Source organism: Asterias amurensis, chromosome 12, assembly GCF_032118995.1.
Source record: "Asterias amurensis chromosome 12, ASM3211899v1".
In the NCBI taxonomy this organism is placed as follows: domain Eukaryota; kingdom Metazoa; phylum Echinodermata; class Asteroidea; order Forcipulatida; family Asteriidae; genus Asterias; species Asterias amurensis.
This window is the reverse complement of record NC_092659.1, coordinates 20,651,044-20,672,495: the sequence shown is the minus strand read 5'-3', so window position 1 is coordinate 20,672,495 and position 21,452 is coordinate 20,651,044. Positions and strand designations below refer to the sequence as shown.

General features: G+C 37.6%; 1 protein-coding gene across 3 annotated transcripts in view; it reads left to right on the top strand.

Moving 5' to 3' along the window:
* Positions 1 to 8,354, top strand: part of LOC139945242 (battenin-like) — a 79,275-nt gene extending 70,921 nt beyond the window's left edge. For all 3 annotated transcript variants that reach the window (XM_071942558.1, XM_071942554.1, XM_071942556.1), the window contains one exon: positions 6,915 to 8,354. The gene's annotated coding sequence lies outside the window, so the exon portion shown is untranslated. The remainder of the gene's footprint in view (positions 1 to 6,914) is intronic.
* The last annotated feature ends 13,098 nt before the right edge of the window (positions 8,355 to 21,452 follow it).

Genomic DNA, 21,452 nt, shown 5'->3' with positions numbered 1-21,452 from the left:
CTGGCAGATTCATGAAACAAAATTGAATTAAATTATGGATTATTGTAAACTAAAAATGTTGTATGTTCGCCACCGGGCGAACACAACTACAATTTGTGTGGATTTCGATTGTTTTTTTGTTTTGTTTTTTTCCAAGAAAAAAACATCGCCGCGATCCGCAATAAAATTAACCAACTAATAAAAATGTCCTGATGCTTGAAAAACGTCACCGCAAAGTCACTTACAGTTGCCCATTTAAATATGTATACGCTTGCCTGTGCCGAACTAAATGTTAATATTTTAACAGTTTAATAGTTGGGTAATAACTTGTGATGGCGTTCCGCTTTTTTTGGCATTAATATTATTACTCAAAAATAACAAGTTGGACACAAATCAGATTTTCGGGAGAAAAAATCAATCATGTCGAATAAATCTGTTATAAATATATAACTGCCCGTGATTATTAGAACACAAGTAACTTTTAAGGCGTTACTTTGAAGAAAACAAAATGAATTTGTCAAGTGTTAATGTGTTTATCTATGGTACCAAAGAGGGAGAGTTAGTATGATCGCCAGAGTAATTTCAGAAGCAAATTGGCAACGATCTTTGGATAGTTTTAGTCTATGATTTCAGTAACAAAAGACAAACAACATTTCAAGCGTCAAATAATTTCCTTTGTGAAAAGTACACTTTGTTATGCTCAAAATAAACATCGATTGATAATTAAAAACAGGTACTTTTAAAACCGTCTCTTAAACAAATTGTTAATATTGATAATATTGATAATATTGATAACATTGATAATAATTATTGTATTAATATTGTATTAGTCTACCGTACTAATCTACCGTACCGAAGGGGAAGGGTTGGGTACCATCACTAAAGTAGTTTTATCATCAACAAACGTAGTCTAAGTCATTACTGGAGGCGATACCTATACACAAATCAAGACTGGTCGTATTTTCCAATTGGCTGTTAAATTCCCAATGTCATTTCAACTGGCATTTGGCCAGGGAACCACCGAACCCAAAGAAAACCACAGAGACACCGCGCAACCCAGCGGCTTGTCTTTTGAGGGAAACAAAATGTATAACAAACTGGGGGGGGGGGTTAAGATAAGACATGATTGGATCTCGATAAGAGTGTCAATCATACTCACAGAAAACACGGACGCAAACTTCTTAACGGTTGAACCGTGGCTGAAATTGCCCAGGCGTAATCACACCTCAATCGAATGAATTCCGATCACATACATTACACAACTAGTTGCTGACACCGACTGGCATTTAATTTTACAACAAATAATACTACAGCCAGGATACACCTGCCTGGAGTATATGTTTTTTTTTATATAAGGACAATCCCAATCCATTTCAAAAGAATAAAATATAAGCACACAAAATAAAAAAAATTGACGCCGGTGAATCATCAAAGCACCGGTGAATCACACATCATCAAAGCACCATACATTCTCGGGTAATCACGAAAAATGTCGCGTGGCGCTCCACGCGTGGGCCACGCCGTTGGTGGTCTTGGACCAAAGAAAATGGGGACCCAGACTTCTAAAAGGTTTAAGAACCTGGACTTTAACCAATCACAACTCAAGCAAAATAATGCAAACTTCCAATCACAGACACAAGTTGCCGAAACCTAATCACAGACACAAGATGTCGACACCTAATCACAGACACAAGATGTCGACACCTAATCACAGACACAAGATGCCGACGTTACAAAGTAATCAACTATGTACATGTACATGTATGGCGCCGGTAAATCAGGCATCATCAAAGCACGTACATTCTCGGGAAATCACGCAAAATGTCGCGGGGGTACTGCCAGTTTAGCGCATGGCGCTCCACGCGTGGGCGTCGCGCAGATGGTATTGGACCAAAGAAAATATGGCGACGACGCAGACTTCTCAAAGGTTGAACCAAGTTGAACATTGTCTTGGCTTATAACCAATCACAACTCAAGCAATGCCAACTTCCAATCACAGACACAAGTTGCCGACACCTAATCACAGACACAAGATGCCGACACTAACTACAGACACAAGATGCCGACAGCGCCTGGCGTTTAATTTCACAACAATGAAAATACACATTGAGTCTATTTTTTTTTCACAATCAGACCGCCAAATTCATTTTAAAAGACCATTATTTAAACACCCAAAATAATCAACTACACATGTATAGCGCCGGTGAATTACACAACATCAAAGCATCCTTCAATCTCAGTAATAACGGTGAATTACACAACATCAAAGCAACCTTCATTATGGGGATAATCATGGGAATTGAGCGACATCAAAGCACTATTCATTCTCTAGTAATCACGCAAAATGTCGCGTGGGTTTTGCAAGTTTAGCGCGTGCCACTCCACGCGTGAGTCACGCGTTAATATACCGACGGCTATTTGACTTTTTTTCAAGACATGTTATCGCGCCGACCTCCACGCTCGTTTGCGCGCTAAATTTATCGCACGGCGTCTAGTTATTTTCAATTGGTACTGTACTACGTTTTCTAATGCGTTAACGTTGGTATCTTGTTCTGTTCTTAGCCAGAGTGCTAGCTAGGTTGTAATTGTGCTTTGAACAGGAGTTGCTTAGCAGGTTAAGATTTGCCAGTCTGTCACATGTAAATACATTGAAAGGACAATCATCAGCATTGTCATCCTTTGAGTTTAGGTTAAACAAGTTAACTTTAGAGTAGCTACATGTACATGTAATCACCGTCTTACCATGATGAATAGTGTTGATAGTGGTCCACTGATGCGTTGGTATCAACTGGTGCGTTGGTTCCGTAGAGCTATATATATTGACTAGAGCGCTAACACCCTGTTATACACGCGCTATTGTTTTGAAGTCGTGTGGGCGCATCCATGTTTATGTACAAACCAATACAAAAGCTTGAAATTTTTGTACGGCAATTGTACGGCTATTTGCATGATAGTGCGTTTGTTCTTTTATATGTGTCATCGAACCAAAAAGTACAGCAAATGTGAACGCACCATCTGCTGATGAGCGAACAAACTGCGAGCGTCATGTGCGTCATGTTTAAAAGGCGCGTATACAGGCTTTTTAGTACATCATTCAAGTCAAACTTTGCAAATCTGACGGTACCCTAATGACCTTGGTACTCTTCAGAAGTCAGGTTTAAGAAGTTCAGCAATTTAGCAAAAAAATATTGGAGACATCGGTTATTTCTTAAAAGATCCAGCGAGAGCATCACTACACATGCCAAGATCAAAGTGTCACCTTTACAAAAATGTGATGTTTAAAAATCAATAGGCTACATGTACATCTAAGAAGCTAAGGAACTTGTGGCAAATAGAAAAAGAAAGATTTTCTTTATTTTTTATATACAAACCTTGTAATAATAGAATTTAATTTGTGGTAACCCCATGTGTGTATCTACTTGCCAGGTAGAGTTTGTTCTTAGAGAACTGTCTTTCTTTATATTCTACTACCGCGGAGTAGATTTATCGGATGTTCGGGAGACTTCTCAGTTCTGAAAAGAACTGTCCTGCTTCTTAAATACTACTGGGGTACTAAGGTATAGAAAATTGGCTGGGCCTACTACTTTAGCTTATAGGATCATAATTAACTGCACTATTGCAGAGTCAGTTCTTGAATTGGTCTCTGTAATACTGCACAATTAAGGTGTAGCATTGTGACACTTGATGATGTCATTAGAACATTAGACCTCAAATTCTGGTTTCCGGCTTGACTACATGAACAGTTTCAACCTGATCATGCATTTTTCCCTGAAACTATCAATCTTTGAAAAGTGAACATGTACCTTTAAAGGATTCGGGTACCTTTTCAAAATGTCCACAGATTGACATTAAACTTACAGGGTTTGAAGATAGTGGAAAGCCTCCCTTCAAATATCACTGGTTGTGTAGTTTTGAGAAATGAGTAAAACAAAACACAGAATAATTTTCGTCTCAGGAAGACGAAAATTATTTTAGCATGTAAAATCCCATTAGATGTTTTCTTTTAGAATCATGTTCAAATGTGAAGTTTGACCCTCTGCAATTTGGTTTTGTTAATGGGAGGGGGACAGCCATGGCCGCAGCCACAGTCAATAACGTCATGAATTACTGTATTCTGTTGCTCTCTCAATGGAGAGGTGGCATTTGATGCAATCCCCCATGATGTAATTTTCCTTGTTAATATTTTTGTTAATATACCTTATACTGTATATTTGATGTAGTATACATCTTTTTATCTTATCCATTTTTGGAGGTTTTGAGGAAAATAAATAAATAAATACTGCACCTTTAAGGTGATGTCAGGGGACACTTGATAATGTTTTTGGAAGAGAGCCTAACATTTTAGATGTTACACTTACTGGCTTGACTAAATACAAATTTTGTTAGTTCACATATTCTTTCTTGAAAGTGCACCTTCAAGGTGACAAAGTGACACTTGATTACATGATAATAAATAATAATAATAATAATATTTAAAATTTATATTGCGCCCCTTACATGCAAAATGATCAAAGGCGCAGAACACTAAAAAGTACAGAGTGGAAGAAAAAGACAAAGAAAAAAGACTGGTCACCAGGCCAGTGCCCAAACAGAAGTATGGGGATACATCTGTCCCGCCAACAGAGAACTACTTTTTACATAGGCCTATCTCTGCTGGCATCGGTAATGTTTTTTTCTTCAGGAGACAGACGCCTCTAACCCCATCTATGCTAAAATTCCAAACTAACTGGCAAGGTGACTATAGAAGAATCAAGATTGGTTTATGTAGCTGAAATATGAATTAAGTCCCATTTTGAAAAGTTCTTATAAAATGATGTTGTAAATTTAAATCTGAAGTACAAAAGGTTGGATTTTTTTAATGACAATAAACAAAAGGTAAACTTTCACCTGTCATTAAAACCAGAAGTAAAGGTCATAAATTTTTTTTTTTTTTTAAATGTTGCCCTGGTCTGAACATGTTTGGTAAATGTCAATTCTTACTTTGTGTATGTATCCTAACATAATATATAAACAAAATTAAAAATCTGGACTCGCCATTGATGTGTTTTCCGATTCCCAATAAAAGGCTTCAGGGCCAAAGACTTTTATTATTTGAGAGTAAACTTACCCCTTTCTCACAAACTTGGTTACAACTAAACTTCACAGTGAGCCGTTTCACAATGTGTTATACTATCAACAAGTTCCCATTGCTCACTACCAAGTAAGTTTTTATGCCAACAATTATTTTTTATTCATAAATACCTCAGACAGTTTCCCTATTCCTATTGGTGGAGAACTCGTCACGTGGGTGTGTATAAACCTTTGTTTATGACCGGTAAAAAATGTTAATTCATGGGATTGACACGCTACCTTGCACCTGTTCTTATTATATATGTATATATATTTATTGACCAAGCCAACAGCAGACGAGCCGCCAATTACAGGAAAGGATAAAAAACAATTAGAAATATTCATATAGTCTATATAAAAACAATCTGATATGGACAAAGTTAACAATTAAAATAGAATCATTTTGGGAAAGAAAATTAAAGCATATTTAAGGCGGGGCCAGATGCGACGGCGCGAGCAGGCACCCACTAGAAATTGACGTACACTGTGCGTGTATACAGTGTATACAAAGACACGGCGCAGTCAGGGTTCCAACCAACAATAAGGGGGTCATTCAAAAAATAGGCCGGACAATTAAAAACTTTCAGCTACGCTCTGGAATAACTCTGGAACAAAAAATGCTAGGGAGATGCAGTTTGTACCTTAGTCATGCTGGCATGATCCTGCGTCCATTTATTAAAGATTTAGGGCGACTTGCACACTTCTTGATAGAAACAAGCTCAAGTAGGCGGGGTTGCTCAGAAACGATTTCAACAACCTCCACTATGGGAGTTTTGTGCACAGAGCTGTCGGAGAGAAAAACAAAATGTACATTTGTACAACGGGTAATTTCGATCCCAGTATCATGCTTAATCTTCAAAATTTTACCACCACAGGATTGCCATGTTCAAGGGCTTTCCTCTCGTACAAAACTTAATGCTCTGACGATTTTTAAGGCTGGGCCAGATGCGACGGCGCGAGCAGGCACCCATTAGAAATTGACGTACACAGTGCGTGTATACAGCGTATACAAAGACACGGCGCAGTCAGGGTTTTAACCAACAACAAAAGGGTCATTCAAAAAATAGGCCGGACAATTAAAAACTTTCAGCTACGCTCTGGAATAACTCTGGAACAAAAAATGCTAGGGAGATGCAGTTTGTTCCTTAGTCATGCTGGCATGAAGATTAAATAAAATAAAATAGGGAACAGAAAAAGACCGCCATGAACGACTGTGAAATATTAAAAATATATTTTAAAACCAACAGCCTACAATAAATTATAAAATAGAAAAAACAATAAAAGACAAAGGAAATAAATTTAAAAACAAATAAAAATATAAACAAAAATATAAATTATAAGACAGTTTCTTCATTGCTATTGGTCGAGAGAAACGGCTGAAAAAGTTGTGCCACATCACGCGCGACGCGCACAGCATTCCCTTATAAGGAGTTGTTTACCCGAGGGCGGCAGAGGGCTTTACCATTTCATAGCTGGAGGGGTGTTGTGTTGAAAGAAATCATTTAACAGTTATAATTTTTGCATTTATTTTATTTTTGATGTTTTTGACCGAAAAGGTATTTATGAATGGGAATCAAAGTGTGTTGAATCAGTTTTCAACTAGTGGTTTAAACCCGCCGAGGCCTGGTTCTTGATAATTTACCTTGACTTCATCTCGGTAAAATTATCAAGAACCAGGCCTCATTGGGATTAAACCACTAGTTGAAAACCTCTTCACCACACATTGATTCCCTTAGTAATTACCAATAGTAACAGTGTGTATTAAGCTAATTTTGAAGATAGAATAACAACAAACTTGACAGCAACTTGTCTTGTGTGTCTTGCAGGATGATAGCAAAGATATAACTACAGTAAAGCTTCTTGGCATCAAATGGCACTTTATGGGCTTGAGTCTCTTCAGCAGCCATTGCATGAGGCCCTGCTAGGCCGCCTTCCTGCACATCTTCCCCCACATCACAGCATGTCATATTCTCAACTATTCCTGCATTAAGTAAAATAAAGAATTTGGGGTTAAATAAAGTCAATTTTCTTTGTTCTACCCAGTACAAAACATGATGAATACTGATCCAATTCACCCATCATCATTCACCATTGTGCCATTTTGGGAGTCAATGTGAAACCATGGATTCCTCCATGATTGTGCAATGTAGTGAACATTTTACATGCTGACCATAAAATTCTGATGCAATTTTACTTCCAAACAGTGAATGTGGCAAACCATAATAATAATAGTATAACAAACTTATTTATAAAACACTTTTATACTAAGCGCTTAAAGCAACAGTAGCCACGTAACATTAATGCAATGGGTAAAAACTTTTTCTTTCTTTTTTAAATGTTATGAGACTTATTTTGATGTAGAGAATCAGAAGTTTTAAAGCTAAAAAGAGTGCTCCTTTAATTTAGTTGCTGGAGTTTATTCACAAATACACCTGATTAGAAGCGGTGTATTTGAATATCCTGACAACTTGAATAAACTAAATAAAACTAGACGCTTTGGGGGAACTCACTTAAGAAAAATTACATTACTCTATATAAGGCCTGCGCTAATAATAAGAAAAACTTTTGATTTTAGTTTGACACTGCTGTGTACTACTTGGTAGTTGCACAAGGTGGAGACAAATGTTGTGCTCTTTTCAAAAATTAAAATGGCTCAAAAGCAGGCCACTAGCTGTGTTGACACAGCTAAAAGTTAGATCATCAAGTTCAGGAGTATACATGTAACACGAAAGGATGTGATGGGAGAACACATAAATGATGTTCCCAGTGGCTGCTGGGCTGTTGTCTGTGTAAACTACACCTGGTGACTAACCACACTACCAAGGATTATGCAGTAACATTTTTATTGCACAGGATTCCTAGACAATTTAGAAACTTTATCGGGAAGGGTGTGCCAAAAGAGCCTAAGAGCACTGGACAGTATTGGTTCTTACTCAAAATATATATAAGCAAAAAACTTACATGTACTTGGTAACAAGCAAAGGGGAGCTGCTGATCGTAAAATACATTGGGATAACCCACTCCCTATGGAGAAATGGGGTTTTTGAGAAAGGGGTCATTTCTCTCTAAAATAATTGAATCTGAAAAATACTTCCGGCCTGAAGCCTTTTTCATGCATCTGAAAGCACAAACAATTGTGCCACAAGGTTTTTTCTTTTTCTAGTTTAAAGCTGTAAATTTGAAAGATAACCAAATGTAAAAAAAAAAATGCAGTTAAATGTGAACCTGACCTGTAAGAGGATAGTAAAAGCAATTGCTAGTTTTTATTTATATGGCCCATTGCTGTCAGTGAAATAATGGTGGTCCACAAACTAGAAATGGGGGTATTACCTTTAAAAACAAATTTAAAAAACAGGTATGTAATTTATTTTATCTCTACCTCACTCCCCCCCCCCCTCCATCTCTCCTTATTTTTCTGAATGGAAGGGCGGTGTACACCCCCACTACCCCCTGGATCCCCCTGATTCCTGTTTGATTTTGAAACCATATCAGATCCATGTAAACACTAATGTTGTTTCAAGGGTCTATGTCTTTTTTTCTAACACAAAATACAAGGTCCACAGATTTACATCAAACCTAAAACAATGTCAAGACAAATATTTTCGTCTCAGTTTTAGCATGTAAAAATGTATAAACCAGTTACGATATGTTATGGTATATTATCTTCAAGTACACGCTAATCCTCCAATCAGATTCACAGAATGGAGTGGTTATAAAAACCTATATTGCACGGCTAATATCACTACCGGCGTCAAGTTTGCTTGAAGATAAATACGTTATCACACGCGCGCTCGTGGAAATACGGAAAATATAGCGCGTCTGCGTTCGGCCTCGTTGGATATGGGACGCAGAAGCACTAGAAGCGCTATATTTTTCCGTATTCCACTCGCGCTTGTGTGATAACTTATAACATCATAACTGGTTAATACATGTTTACATGCTAAAATAGTTTTCACCTCACTGAGACAAAAATTATTTTGCGACTTGTTTTACTCATTTCTCAAAAGCTACAGCACCTCACCCAGTAGTAATATTTGAAGGGAAGCTTTCTACTATCATTACCTTCAAACCATTAAGTTTAATGTAAATCTGTGGACATTTTGAAAAAGTATTTGAATCAGAACAAATGTTTAAGATAAACAAAAGAAAAACACAGAACTAAACTCAAATTATAAATGGAGCAAAATTGTACTCTCATTATGCCCCTGAATTTGTCCAAAACATTTAGAATTTAATATATGCAAAACTCTTCAATCGCTATAAAAAGTTTTGCTTGAAAAATATTCAACTATGTTTTTCAATATCAAAGCTATTTTCATATAAAAGTCAAGTACACATGGGTACTTACAGAAAGCTGAGAGTGGGGAACAAAGGCTATTTGTTATTTGTAATACCAAATCCACAACAGACCAAGTCTAGGGATCAACATGTCAAAGATGTAGAAACAAGAAAGTGTGACGTGGCCCAACTTCCATACTGCTGGTGTAATTGAATTGTCTTAGCTGGAAAAGTACTGTCTATAGGACCAGGGGTCGATTTCACAAAGAGTTATAGTAGACCAGCCAAACTTTAAAAAGTGCTCTAGAAAAAAAAACCACGGCATAGTATGTTAATGGCTGGCATCCATGCTAGATGTATGGATCATGGGCTCGGGAAGACGATTAGGGTGGATGCCCAGCTTGATTTTGAATTTTAAGGTCATTTTGGGGTAAAAAGGTCAAAAAAGGTCAAAAATCAATATTTTCAAAATTTACGTCAAATGTGTTCACGTTTAAAAGATCTATCCATAAAATGTATTTTCAACTTTATGTTTATACTACAAATCTATGTAATTAACGTATAAACTTTGACCTTGTGCACAAATGTATAGCAAAACGAAGTGTAAAAGTGTGATTATCTTGAAAAGGGTACATTTTGAGTGCACCAATTGTTTTTGCACTCCCCATCCCCATTGGTGCATATATTGGTTTCAAACAACTTTTTTTGAAAGGTAAATATACCCGGGCAGTTTTTGAGAAAAAAAAATAATTCAAATACCACCTTCATGTGGGGTCTTAACGACTCATTTTAAGGTCAAAATTTCAAATTAGGCAAAAAATTTGCATTTTTTAAATTTTCACAAAATTTGAACCCAAGTGATAGATCTATCCATAAAATGTATTTGTAAGTTAATGTTGATATGACAAACGTATGTAATTGACGAATAAACTTTGACCTTGTACACAAACGTATAGCAAAGCAAAACGTAAAAGTGTGATCATCTTGAAAAGTGTACACTTTTAGTATACCAGCTTTTTTCGCACACAATGGTGCATTTATGTGTTTCAAACAATTTTTTTTAAAGGTTAATGTACCCAGGCAGTCTTTCAAGAAAAAACATTCTCAAATACCACCCTCGTGTAAGGTCATATTGAGGTCAAAAAGTGCCAAAAATGTCAAAATTTAATGTATTTTTATTTTTTCGCCAAATTTTACCCCAGGCGGCAGATCTATCCATAAAAAGTAGTTTCATCATCAAAATGACATGCCAAGTCTGTGAAATTATGAGTTAATCCTTTGACTTGTACACAAACTCATAGGAAAATTAAATCTTAAATTGCAATTTTCTCAAAAAAGTGATCTTGAGCATATTACAGTGTTTTTGCACTTTCTATCCCAGCAATGCATATAAATGTTTGAAAACAACTTTTTGGTGAAAGGTCAATATACCAAGGCAATTTTTAGTTTAAACTAAATTCATATTAAACCTTCCTCATTGGTAAATTGAAACAAGAAATGCGTATGCTGATTCATGCAATTAGTTTGATATTGTAATTGTATAGTTTGACGTGCTCAAAAAATGCGTGTTTGTATCAAAGTTATTTTAACACTCCCAATCTTTCCAAGTACATGTACATGTACGCAGTTAAATACCCAACTTTTATTAGTAAATTAACAAAGTTGAACATTCTTTTTGCAGTTAATTGTGGTTTTTTCCTAGGTAGGCCTATACATTGTAGCTACGATGGGGGTAGGGGGTATCGTGCAGTGATTCATTGTATACTTTCTTATATGGAGTGCCATTATTCAAAGCAAACTCCAGAGCTACATGTAACCAGGCACACCGAAACCACTACAGCTTGACATACTTTTATGCCAAGTTTCTTTGAAGAAAGAATTCTCACTACTCTTCAGGCACTAGCAGACAGCAATGACAATCTCATCACTTTGATCAATCAGTTTGTGGACATAACACAGGTCAGAAACATTCCATCATCACAGTTGCCCGGCCACTATACACATCAGGAAGAAATGAACTTAAACGGGCAAAGTTTGAGATTTAAATCTTCTTCAAGGGAGGACTATTGTCTGCTTAAACAAATTCAACCAGCACTCTAGAAATCCAAACTCCCAACTGTGGTGTCATTACATTGTGATGGTGGAGATTGAGATCCAGGACTCAGAAAGACAGATAATTGATCACCAATCTGGGAGCTTTTTCCGCAATGCTGCCGTCCCCATCATCTATGACCACAGTAACTTTGATCGATAGTGATGTGTTCATCTGGCAGATATGAAACTCCTCATGAAGACAGAGATGTTGATGATATTTAGAAGCTTTCATAACAAACCGTAAGATTTGATGTATTCCGACTAAACCAAACCTTTGCGAAGACGATGACACAGACTCTGATATTGTGAGAGAGATACCACTGGTATCTTTGACAACAAAAAGACATTGCACCAGTTGATGTGGTACAGTGATCTTCTAACAACTCCAGATCATGGAACGCAGTATATAATAAACATCTGGAAGCACCGTCTGCTTCAAGAAACTGATGGTTTTAGTGACGCCCTGAAGAAAACATTACGCAAAAACTTTCTCTGATCTGTACAATGCAAATGTTTCAACCAAACGAATTATGTACGGTACAAAAGCCTATCAAAACGGACAGAAAGTTACTGCAACAATTGCTCAATGCTGCCACTGGAACCTACAACCTGGTCTTGGTCGCTAGATTGGAGAGGGCTCCACCAAGGCAGTGACACAGTCAAAGAGACTGGGAAAGAAAAAGCCAATGCGAAAGTTCATCGATAGACCGGGGTTCCACTCCTACACGTCATGTATGGGCTATTGAACAAACCTCACCTCAAGTTCTTGTCAGACGTTTTTGTAGAAAGGGCAAGGGTCTACTGGAAAGATGAGGAATAGTACAGGCGGGGGTTTCTTTATGTTACGGAAGCCATGGTCCTTTAGGAGAGATGATGTTTTTCAGGTGGAGAAATGTCACTTTTGTGTGTTCAAAAGCGTCAGAAACTTGGAAAGAAATGCACATTAATTACCCACTACTTGCAGTAACTGAGAGACTTGCCAACCTGTAAGGCAGCTTACATGCTCTCACATGATGCGACACAGCCTCTCCTACGTGACCATTGGGAAAAGAAAGTCTCCGAAAAGCAAAGTTAATATGTGTCAAGGGAATCGGCCGTAATGGAGAACTTGTTTTCATTGAGCAGTTTGGTAACACTTGTGCACCTTGGTATAAAATTATCAACCTTGTCAGGCTCCAACTCTTTGGTAAATAAGGCGAAGAAGTGTCTGGAGATGTTACCGCCAACAAGAGATGCACTGAAACTTCACACAGTATAAACAAGGAATACATTGACGTCTCATCTCTCACACTGACACAGACACACATGAGCTTAAAAGAAAGAGTGGGGTTACCTGCAAAACTACCCCTACCTCAGATGCTTCATTTGAGGTAGTTTTATTATGGCGCAAATCTTGGAAAGATTGGGAGTGTTCAAATAACTTTGATACAAACATGCATTTTTTGGACACGTCAAACTGTACAACTACTATATCAAACTAATTGCACGAATCAGCATACGCATTTCTTGTTTCAATTTACCAATGAGGAAGGTGTAATATGAATTTATTTTAAACTAAAAATTGCCTTGGTATATTGACCTTTCACCAAAAAGTTGTTTTCAAACGTTTATATGCATTGCTGGGATAGAAAGTGCAAAAACACTGTAATATGCTCAGGATACGCACTTTTTGAGAAAATTGCAATTTAAGATTTAATTTTCCTATGAGTTTGTGTACAAGTCAAAGGATTAACTCATAATTTCACAGACTTGGCATGTCATTTTGATGATGAAACTACTTTTTATGGATAGATCTGCCGCCTGGGGTAAAATTTGGCGAAAAAATAAAAATACATTAAATTTTGACATTTTTGGCACTTTTTGACCTCAATATGACCTTACACGAAGGTGGTATTTGAGAAAAAAAAATTCTCGAAAGACTGCCTGGGTACATTAATCTTTAAAAAAAAATTGTTTGAAACATATAAATGCACCCTTGGGTGCAAAAACAGCTGGTATACTAAAAATGTACACTTTTCAAGATGATCACACTTTTACGTTTTGCTTTGCTATACGTTTGTGTACAGGGTCAAAGTTTATTTGTTAATTACGTAAGTTTGGCATATCAACATTAACTTAAAAATACATTTTATGGATAGATCTATCACTTGGGGTCAAATTTTGTGAAAATTTCAAAAATGCTAATTTTTTGCCTTATTTGAAATTTTGACCTTAAAATGAGTCGTTAAGACCCCACATGAAGGTGGTATTTGAATTATTTTTTTCCTCAAAAACTGCCTGGGTATATTTACCTTTCAAAAAAAGTTGTTTGAAACCAATATATGCACCAATGAGGATGGGGAGTGCAAAAACAATTGGTGTACTCAAAATGCACCCTTTTCAAGATAATCACACTTTTACACTTCGTTTTGCTATACATTTGTGCACAAGGTCAAAGTTTATACGTTAATCACATAGGTTTGTAGTATCAACATAAAGTTAAAAATACATTTTATGGATAGATCTATCAAATGTGAATAAATTTGACACAAATTTTGAAAATATTGATTTTTGACCTTTTTTGACCTTTTTACCCCAAAATGACCTTAAAATTCAAAATCAAGCTGGGCATCCACCCTAATCGCCTTCCCGAGCCCATGATCCATACATCTAGCATGGATGCCAGCCATTAACAAACTATGCCAGCCAAAGTGTAATTTTACACTTTGGCTGGCCTACTATTAAGACTAGTCCTAACTTGGGACTAGTCCTAGGAGATATACAAATTGCATGGATAGTCCTAAGTTAGGACGAGTAACTGGTCCTAACTCGAGATAAGACTAGTCCTAACTCTCTGTGAAATCCACCCATACCAAGGAGCATATAATCGGGGAGAAAGGGGTTGCAGTCATGCAAATGGCAGCCAGGTCTAGGAAACAAGTATTTGGGAACTGAAGGACCCATGACCTGGCAGGTAGGCTATTTAAAATTAAACAGGAGAAATTAAAAAGTAAAAGAAATCAACCATAAGGTTTATTGCAAATAGCAAAATATAATGAGAGGACGCTGTTGACCCCGCTCAGAGATATAGGCCATGCGTGCGAACGTCATGCATGACAACACACCACGATCGTCGAATGCCCTCTGTCTACCCACAACGCATTGTGGTTCTGAATCACATAAGCCTTATGTCACACATACATGTAGGCCTAAGCAGACGAAACAAGGAACTTCACTGCAAACTAATCGGCTATCCGTAGCCTGGAACCTGAGACTAATGGACATCGCCAGTGACCGGACATCGTCTTGGGGAAAGGAGGGATCACAATTTGCATATAACCAGGAGTAAAACACATCAGGCGAAAGGGGGTCTGGTGTTCTATGTCCCAATTGACGACTACGGCTACGGCTAGATTTCTGCGTCTTCATTCGTGGAAGTATAGGACGTCCTATCGTGTGTCCGCGTATAAACCAGCTTTTAGTAGTTTCATATTCGGGCACAAATATACAACGTGGGTTTAACATAAATTAAGATCAAATAAAAGTCCTAGTGCCAGAGTTTTACTTTTGTCTGTACATAAACTGAAACCCTTTTAATTGTACATTTGTTTAAAAAGCTATAAAACTAATTGTTGTTGTTCAGATGGTTTGGAATAAAGAATAATTTAAAGCAGAGATTTGATTTCATAAAAAATAAGTTCTTCGTTTGTGGTGTTTACCGCTCCGGCAACCTCGCAACCATGGGCAGCGCACCGTATCACCTGCTTGCTCTGCGTACGCCTCTAACCCCCTGGGAGGGAAACTCCAATCCTTGTCTTTCATTGGCTATCATATACGCGCAAAATTTGAAACGCCTGGCGTCTCCAAAAAGCTCTATACGCTGAAAGATAACAAAATAACTTTTTTTTGTCACGCAACAAGCTCTATACGCTGAAAGATTACAAAAATAACTTTTTTTTGTCACGCAACGCTTGAACGCCAAGGCAAGTTTATGACTTTTATTACACACAGCGCATCCAGCGTGTGCGCGACTAACGCCCAACACAGAACGGATCAAACACAGGACTAATTGTAATATCCCTTATATTTTGATATTTTTGAGTTACACTTCCAAGAGTGCGTTTTGGTGACCCCAACCAAAAACTGTTTCTGACGTCATAACCAAAACAGTAACCGAGCTCACAACTCAGTTATCGTTCAGTCTGAACAGCAGAACCAACGACTAACAACCGAAACAGTTTTTGGTTGGGGTCGCCAAAACCCACTCCTGGGGTTATGATCGAGCAAGGCATGCTTGGAAAAAATGGCGCGGCGAGTCTGGTCCCTCAGTGACTTGTTATTAAAGGAACACGTTGCCTCTAATCGGACGAGTTGGTCTATAAAATTTGTTTGTAACCGTTTGTTATAAAATGCATATGGTTGGAAAGATGTTTTAAAAGTTGAATACTGTAACACAAAAATCCTGTGTCAATAACCACAACAATACGGAGCAATGAAACACACTTAAAAAACAGTATTTCTGCTTGAATTCCTGACCGTTTTATTCCAGACGTCCAATCTTTATAAATTCACAGATCTAGACATAGGAAAAACATCTCCCCAGGCGAGCGGGTTTCCCAATCTTCCCGCAGGGGGGGGGGGGGGCAACCAGCAACTAGCTCCACCGCGGAGCCGTGCTGGCGCCCTCTACTGGCTAATTGGCACGAATGTTACAATACAATAATCCACACAAACTTGCAAAAAATTTGACTGTCATAAATGGCCGACCATGTTAGTCGACGAGGTAAAAGGAAAACCGCGCAATTTCGAGGCATGGTTGTGTGGATCATTGTATTCTACTTTTACAACATCTTTCTACCCATATGCATTTTATAACAAACGGTTACAAACGCTTTTCAAAGACCAACTTACGATCCAAGGCAACGTGTTTCTATAAGGTTCCGAATCGTTCAGTCTTGCAACCATAATATCACACAATTTCGTTTTCACACATAAATGCACACGATCCACATATAATAATGATAATAACTAGACATTGTGTTTGGTTTCCGGGAGTAAAAGCCTGGTGTAAAAAGACACCTTGCTTTGTTCTCAAGATTTGTAACAAATGATTAAAAGTGCAAATATGTCAAAACAACATGATGATGTCATTATGACGTCATTTCAAGTTCAAGAAGTTAATGTCCTTGACTAACAACACACCAAGTTTCACCTCAGTTGAACTTTTCCCACGAACGCGCGTGATACAATTATATACCTCATGTATAGAATCCTCTAATCTGGGTGGTTAAAAATGGAGTCAAGGAAATAGCTATATATGCCCCCTTTTTCTATCAAGATGACGCCATAGTGACTATATGCTGGGGGCAAAGTCAATTAACTTTGTTACATGTATACCTCGGTAACTAATTATGAAGTTCAATTGGTCGAGAACCATCACATGACGTGCAACAAAAAAAACCCATGTACCATGGCGCGGCGGTATGTAACATGAGTGATCTTAACCGGTGTACATCACCTTGATCGTTCCCATTGTTGGTCGATTTCCAGCGCTAGTGCGAAACGGCTGCGGGTTCGAGGGAACAGTAAAGACTGGTTTATCTGTTCGTCTGCCTTATTAAACTATGCATACTCGTCGCAATTAATGTTTGAAGATGACAACAGAAATTTGAAGATGATGTCAAAACCATGGCTATGCCCTCGGCTTCGCTTCGGGCAACGTCATGGTTTTGATCACCTTGGGCCTATAATTTTAACTGTGCCCGTGTAGCAGTCAATATTTCCACATGTATAGAATTCTTAATCTGATTGTGCGCCTTGAGCACCCCATTTTGGTGGATTTTGGCGCCCTATAAATATTCTTTATTATTTTTATCATTATTATTATTATTTAAAAATGGGGTCATGGAAATAGCTATGCCCCTTTTTCTATCAAGATGACGTCATAGTACCTATGCTCAGGGCATAGTCCCGCTCTGAAAATAACGCAACTATGATATATCATAGTATGACTAGCGTTCTGTGTCAACCCTGAGGCCAACCCTAAAGAAACATGGGTGTGCTGAAGACACATGGTTGAGTTGCAGCGTGGTTTGAGAAGAAATATTTTAAATTTGCTCAGATCGAGCTATGATTAGTTTTGTACCAAGAAATATGGGTGACCTGAAGCGAATGGTTGAATCGCAGCGTGATTTGAGAAGAAATAATTTAATTTTGCTCAGATCAAGCTTTGATTAGTTTTTTACCAAGAAACATGGGTGTGCTGAAGCGAATGGTTCAATCGCAGCGTGATTTGAGAAAATATATTTTAAATTAGCTCAGATCGAGCTATGATTAGTTTTGTACCAAGAAACATGGGTGTGCTGAAGCGACTGGTTGAATCGCAGCGTGATCTGAGAAGAAATGTTTTAAACTTTTTTAGATCGACCTTAGATTAGTTTTCTACCAAGAAATATGGGTGTGCTGAAGCGACTGGTTGAATCGCAGCGTGATCTGAGAAGAAATGTTTAAACGTGCTCAGATCGACCTTAGATTAGTTTTCTACCAAGAAATATGGGTGTGCTGAAGACATTAGTTGAGTTGCAGCGTGATCTGTGAAAAAATATTTTAAATTTGCTCAGATCGAGCTATGATTAGTTTTGTACCAAGAACTATGGGTGTCCTGAAGGGACTGGTTGAATCACAGCGTAATCTGAGAAAAAATATTTTAAATTTGCTCAGTTCGTGCTTAGATTAGTTTTCTACCAGAAATATGGATGTGCTGAAGACACTGGTTGAGTTTCAGCGTGATCTAAGAAGAAATATTTAAAATTTGCTCAGATCAAGCTTAGATTAGTTTTCTACCAAGAAACATGGGTGTGCTGAAGCGACTGGTTGAATCGCAGCGTGATCTGTGAAGAAATGTTTAAACGTGCTCAGATCGACCTTGGATTAGTTTACTACCAAGAAATATGGGTGTGCTGAAGACACTAGTTGAGTTGCTGCGTGATCTGTGAAGAAATATTTTGAATTTGCTCAGATCGAGCTATGATTAGTTTTGTACCAAGAAATATGGGTGTCCTGAAGGGACTGGTTGAATCACAGCGTAATCTGAGAAAAAATATTTTAAATTTGCTCAGTTCGTGCTTAGATTAGTTTTCTACCAGAAATATGGATGTGCTGAAGACACTGGTTGAGTTTCAGCGTGATCTAAGAAGAAATATTTAAAATTTGCTCAGATCAAGCTTAGATTAGTTTTCTACCAAGAAACATGGGTGTGCTGAAGCTACTGGTTGAATCGCAGCATGATCGGAGAAGAAATTCTTTAAATTTGCACAGATCAGGCTTAGATTAGTTTTCTACCAAGAAACATGGGTGTGCTGTAGCGACTGGTTGAATCGCAGCGTGATCTGAGAAGAAATGTTTTAAACTTTCTCAGATCGACCTTAGATTAGTTTTCTACCAAGAAATATGGGTGTGCTTAAGACACTTGTTGAGTTGCAGCGTGATCTGTGAAGAAATATTTTAAATTTGCTCAGATCGAGCTATGATTAGTTTTGTACCAAGAAATATGGGTGACCTGAAGCGAATGGTTGAATCGCAGCGTGATTTGAGAAGAAATAATTTAATTTTGCTCAGATCAAGCTTTGATTAGTTTTCTACCAAGAAACATGGGTGTGCTGAAGCGAATGGTTCAATCGCAGCGTGATCTGAGAAGAAATATTTTAAAATTGCTCAGATCGAGTTTTGATTAGTTTTCTACAAAGAAACATGGGTGTGCTGAAGCGCATGGTTGAATCGCAGCGTGATCTGAGAAGAAATGTTTTAAACTTTTTTAGATCGACCTTAGATTAGTTTTCTACCAAGAAATATGGGTGTGCTGAAGACACTAGTTGAGTTGCAGCGTGATCTGTGAAAAAATATTTTAAATTTGCTCAGATCGAGCTATGATTAGTTTTGTACCAAGAAATATGGGTGTCCTGAAGGTTGAATCACAGCGTAATCTGAGAAAAAATATTTTAAATTTGCTCAGTTCGTGCTTAGATTAGTTTTCTACCAGAAATATGGATGTGCTGAAGACACTGGTTGAGTTTCAGCGTGATCTAAGAAGAAATATTTAAAATTTGCTCAGATCAAGCTTAGATTAGTTTTCTACCAAGAAACATGGGTGTGCTGAAGCGACTGGTTGAATCGCAGCGTGATCTGAGAAGAAATGTTTAAACGTGCTCAGATCGACCTTAGATTAATTTTCTACCAAGTAATTATGGGTGTGCTGAAGACACTTGTTGAGTTGCAGCGTGATCTGTGAAGAAAAATTTTAAATTTGCTCAGATCGAGCTATGATTAGTTTTGTACCAAGAAATATGGGTGACCTGAAGCGAATGGTTGAATCGCAGCGTGATTTGAGAAGAAATAATTTAATTTTGCTCAGATCAAGCTTTGATTAGTTTTTTACCAAGAAACATGGGTGTGCTGAAGCGAATGGTTCAATCGCAGCGTGATTTGAGAAAATATATTTTAAATTAGCTCAGATCGAGCTATGATTAGTTTTGTACCAAGAAACATGGGTGTGCTGAAGCGACTGGTTGAATCGCAGCGTGATCTGAGAAGAAATGTTTTAAACTTTTTTAGATCGACCTTAGATTAGTTTTCTACCAAGAAATATGGGTGTGCTGAAGCGACTGGTTGAATCGCAGCGTGATCTGAGAAGAAATGTTTAAACGTGCTCAGATCGACCTTAGATTAGTTTTCTACCAAGAAATATGGGTGTGCTGAAGACATTAGTTGAGTTGCAGCGTGATCTGTGAAAAAATATTTTAAATTTGCTCAGATCGAGCTATGATTAGTTTTGTACCAAGAACTATGGGTGTCCTGAAGGGACTGGTTGAATCACAGCGTAATCTGAGAAAAAATATTTTAAATTTGCTCAGTTCGTGCTTAGATTAGTTTTCTACCAGAAATATGGATGTGCTGAAGCGACTGGTTGAATCGCAGCGTGATCTGTGAAGAAATGTTTAAACGTGCTCAGATCGACCTTAGATTAGTTTTCTACCAAGAAATATGGGTGTGCTGAAGACACTAGTTGAGTTGCTGCGTGATCTGTGAAGAAATATTTTGAATTTGCTCAGATCGAGCTATGATTAGTTTTGTACCAAGAAATATGGGTGTCCTGAAGGGACTGGTTGAATCACAGCGTAATCTGAGAAAAAAATATTTTAAATTTGCTCAGTTCGTGCTTAGATTAGTTTTCTACCAGAAATATGGATGTGCTGAAGACACTGGTTGAGTTTCAGCGTGATCTAAGAAGAAATATTTAAAATTTGCTCAGATCAAGCTTAGATTAGTTTTCTACCAAGAAACATGGGTGTGCTGAAGCTACTGGTTGAATCGCAGCATGATCGGAGAAGAAATTCTTTAAATTTGCACAGATCAAGCTTAGATTAGTTTTCTACCAAGAAACATGGGTGTGCTGTAGCGACTGGTTGAATCGCAGCGTGATCTGAGAAGAAATGTTTTAAACTTTCTCAGATCGACCTTAGATTAGTTTTCTACCAAGAAATATGGGTGTGCTTAAGACACTTGTTGAGTTGCAGCGTGATCTGTGAAGAAATATTTTAAATTTGCTCAGATCGAGCTATGATTAGTTTTGTACCAAGAAATATGGGTGACCTGAAGCGAATGGTTGAATCGCAGCGTGATTTGAGAAGAAATAATTTAATTTTGCTCAGATCAAGCTTTGATTAGTTTTCTACCAAGAAACATGGGTGTGCTGAAGCGAATGGTTCAATCGCAGCGTGATCTGAGAAGAAATATTTTAAAATTGCTCAGATCGAGTTTTGATTAGTTTTCTACCAAGAAACATGGGTGTGCTGAAGCGACTGGTTGAATCGCAGCGTGATCTGAGAAGAAATGTTTTAAACTTTTTTAGATCGACCTTAGATTAGTTTTCTACCAAGAAATATGGGTGTGCTGAAGACACTAGTTGAATCACAGCGTAATCTGAGAAAAAATATTTTAAATTTGCTCAGTTCGTG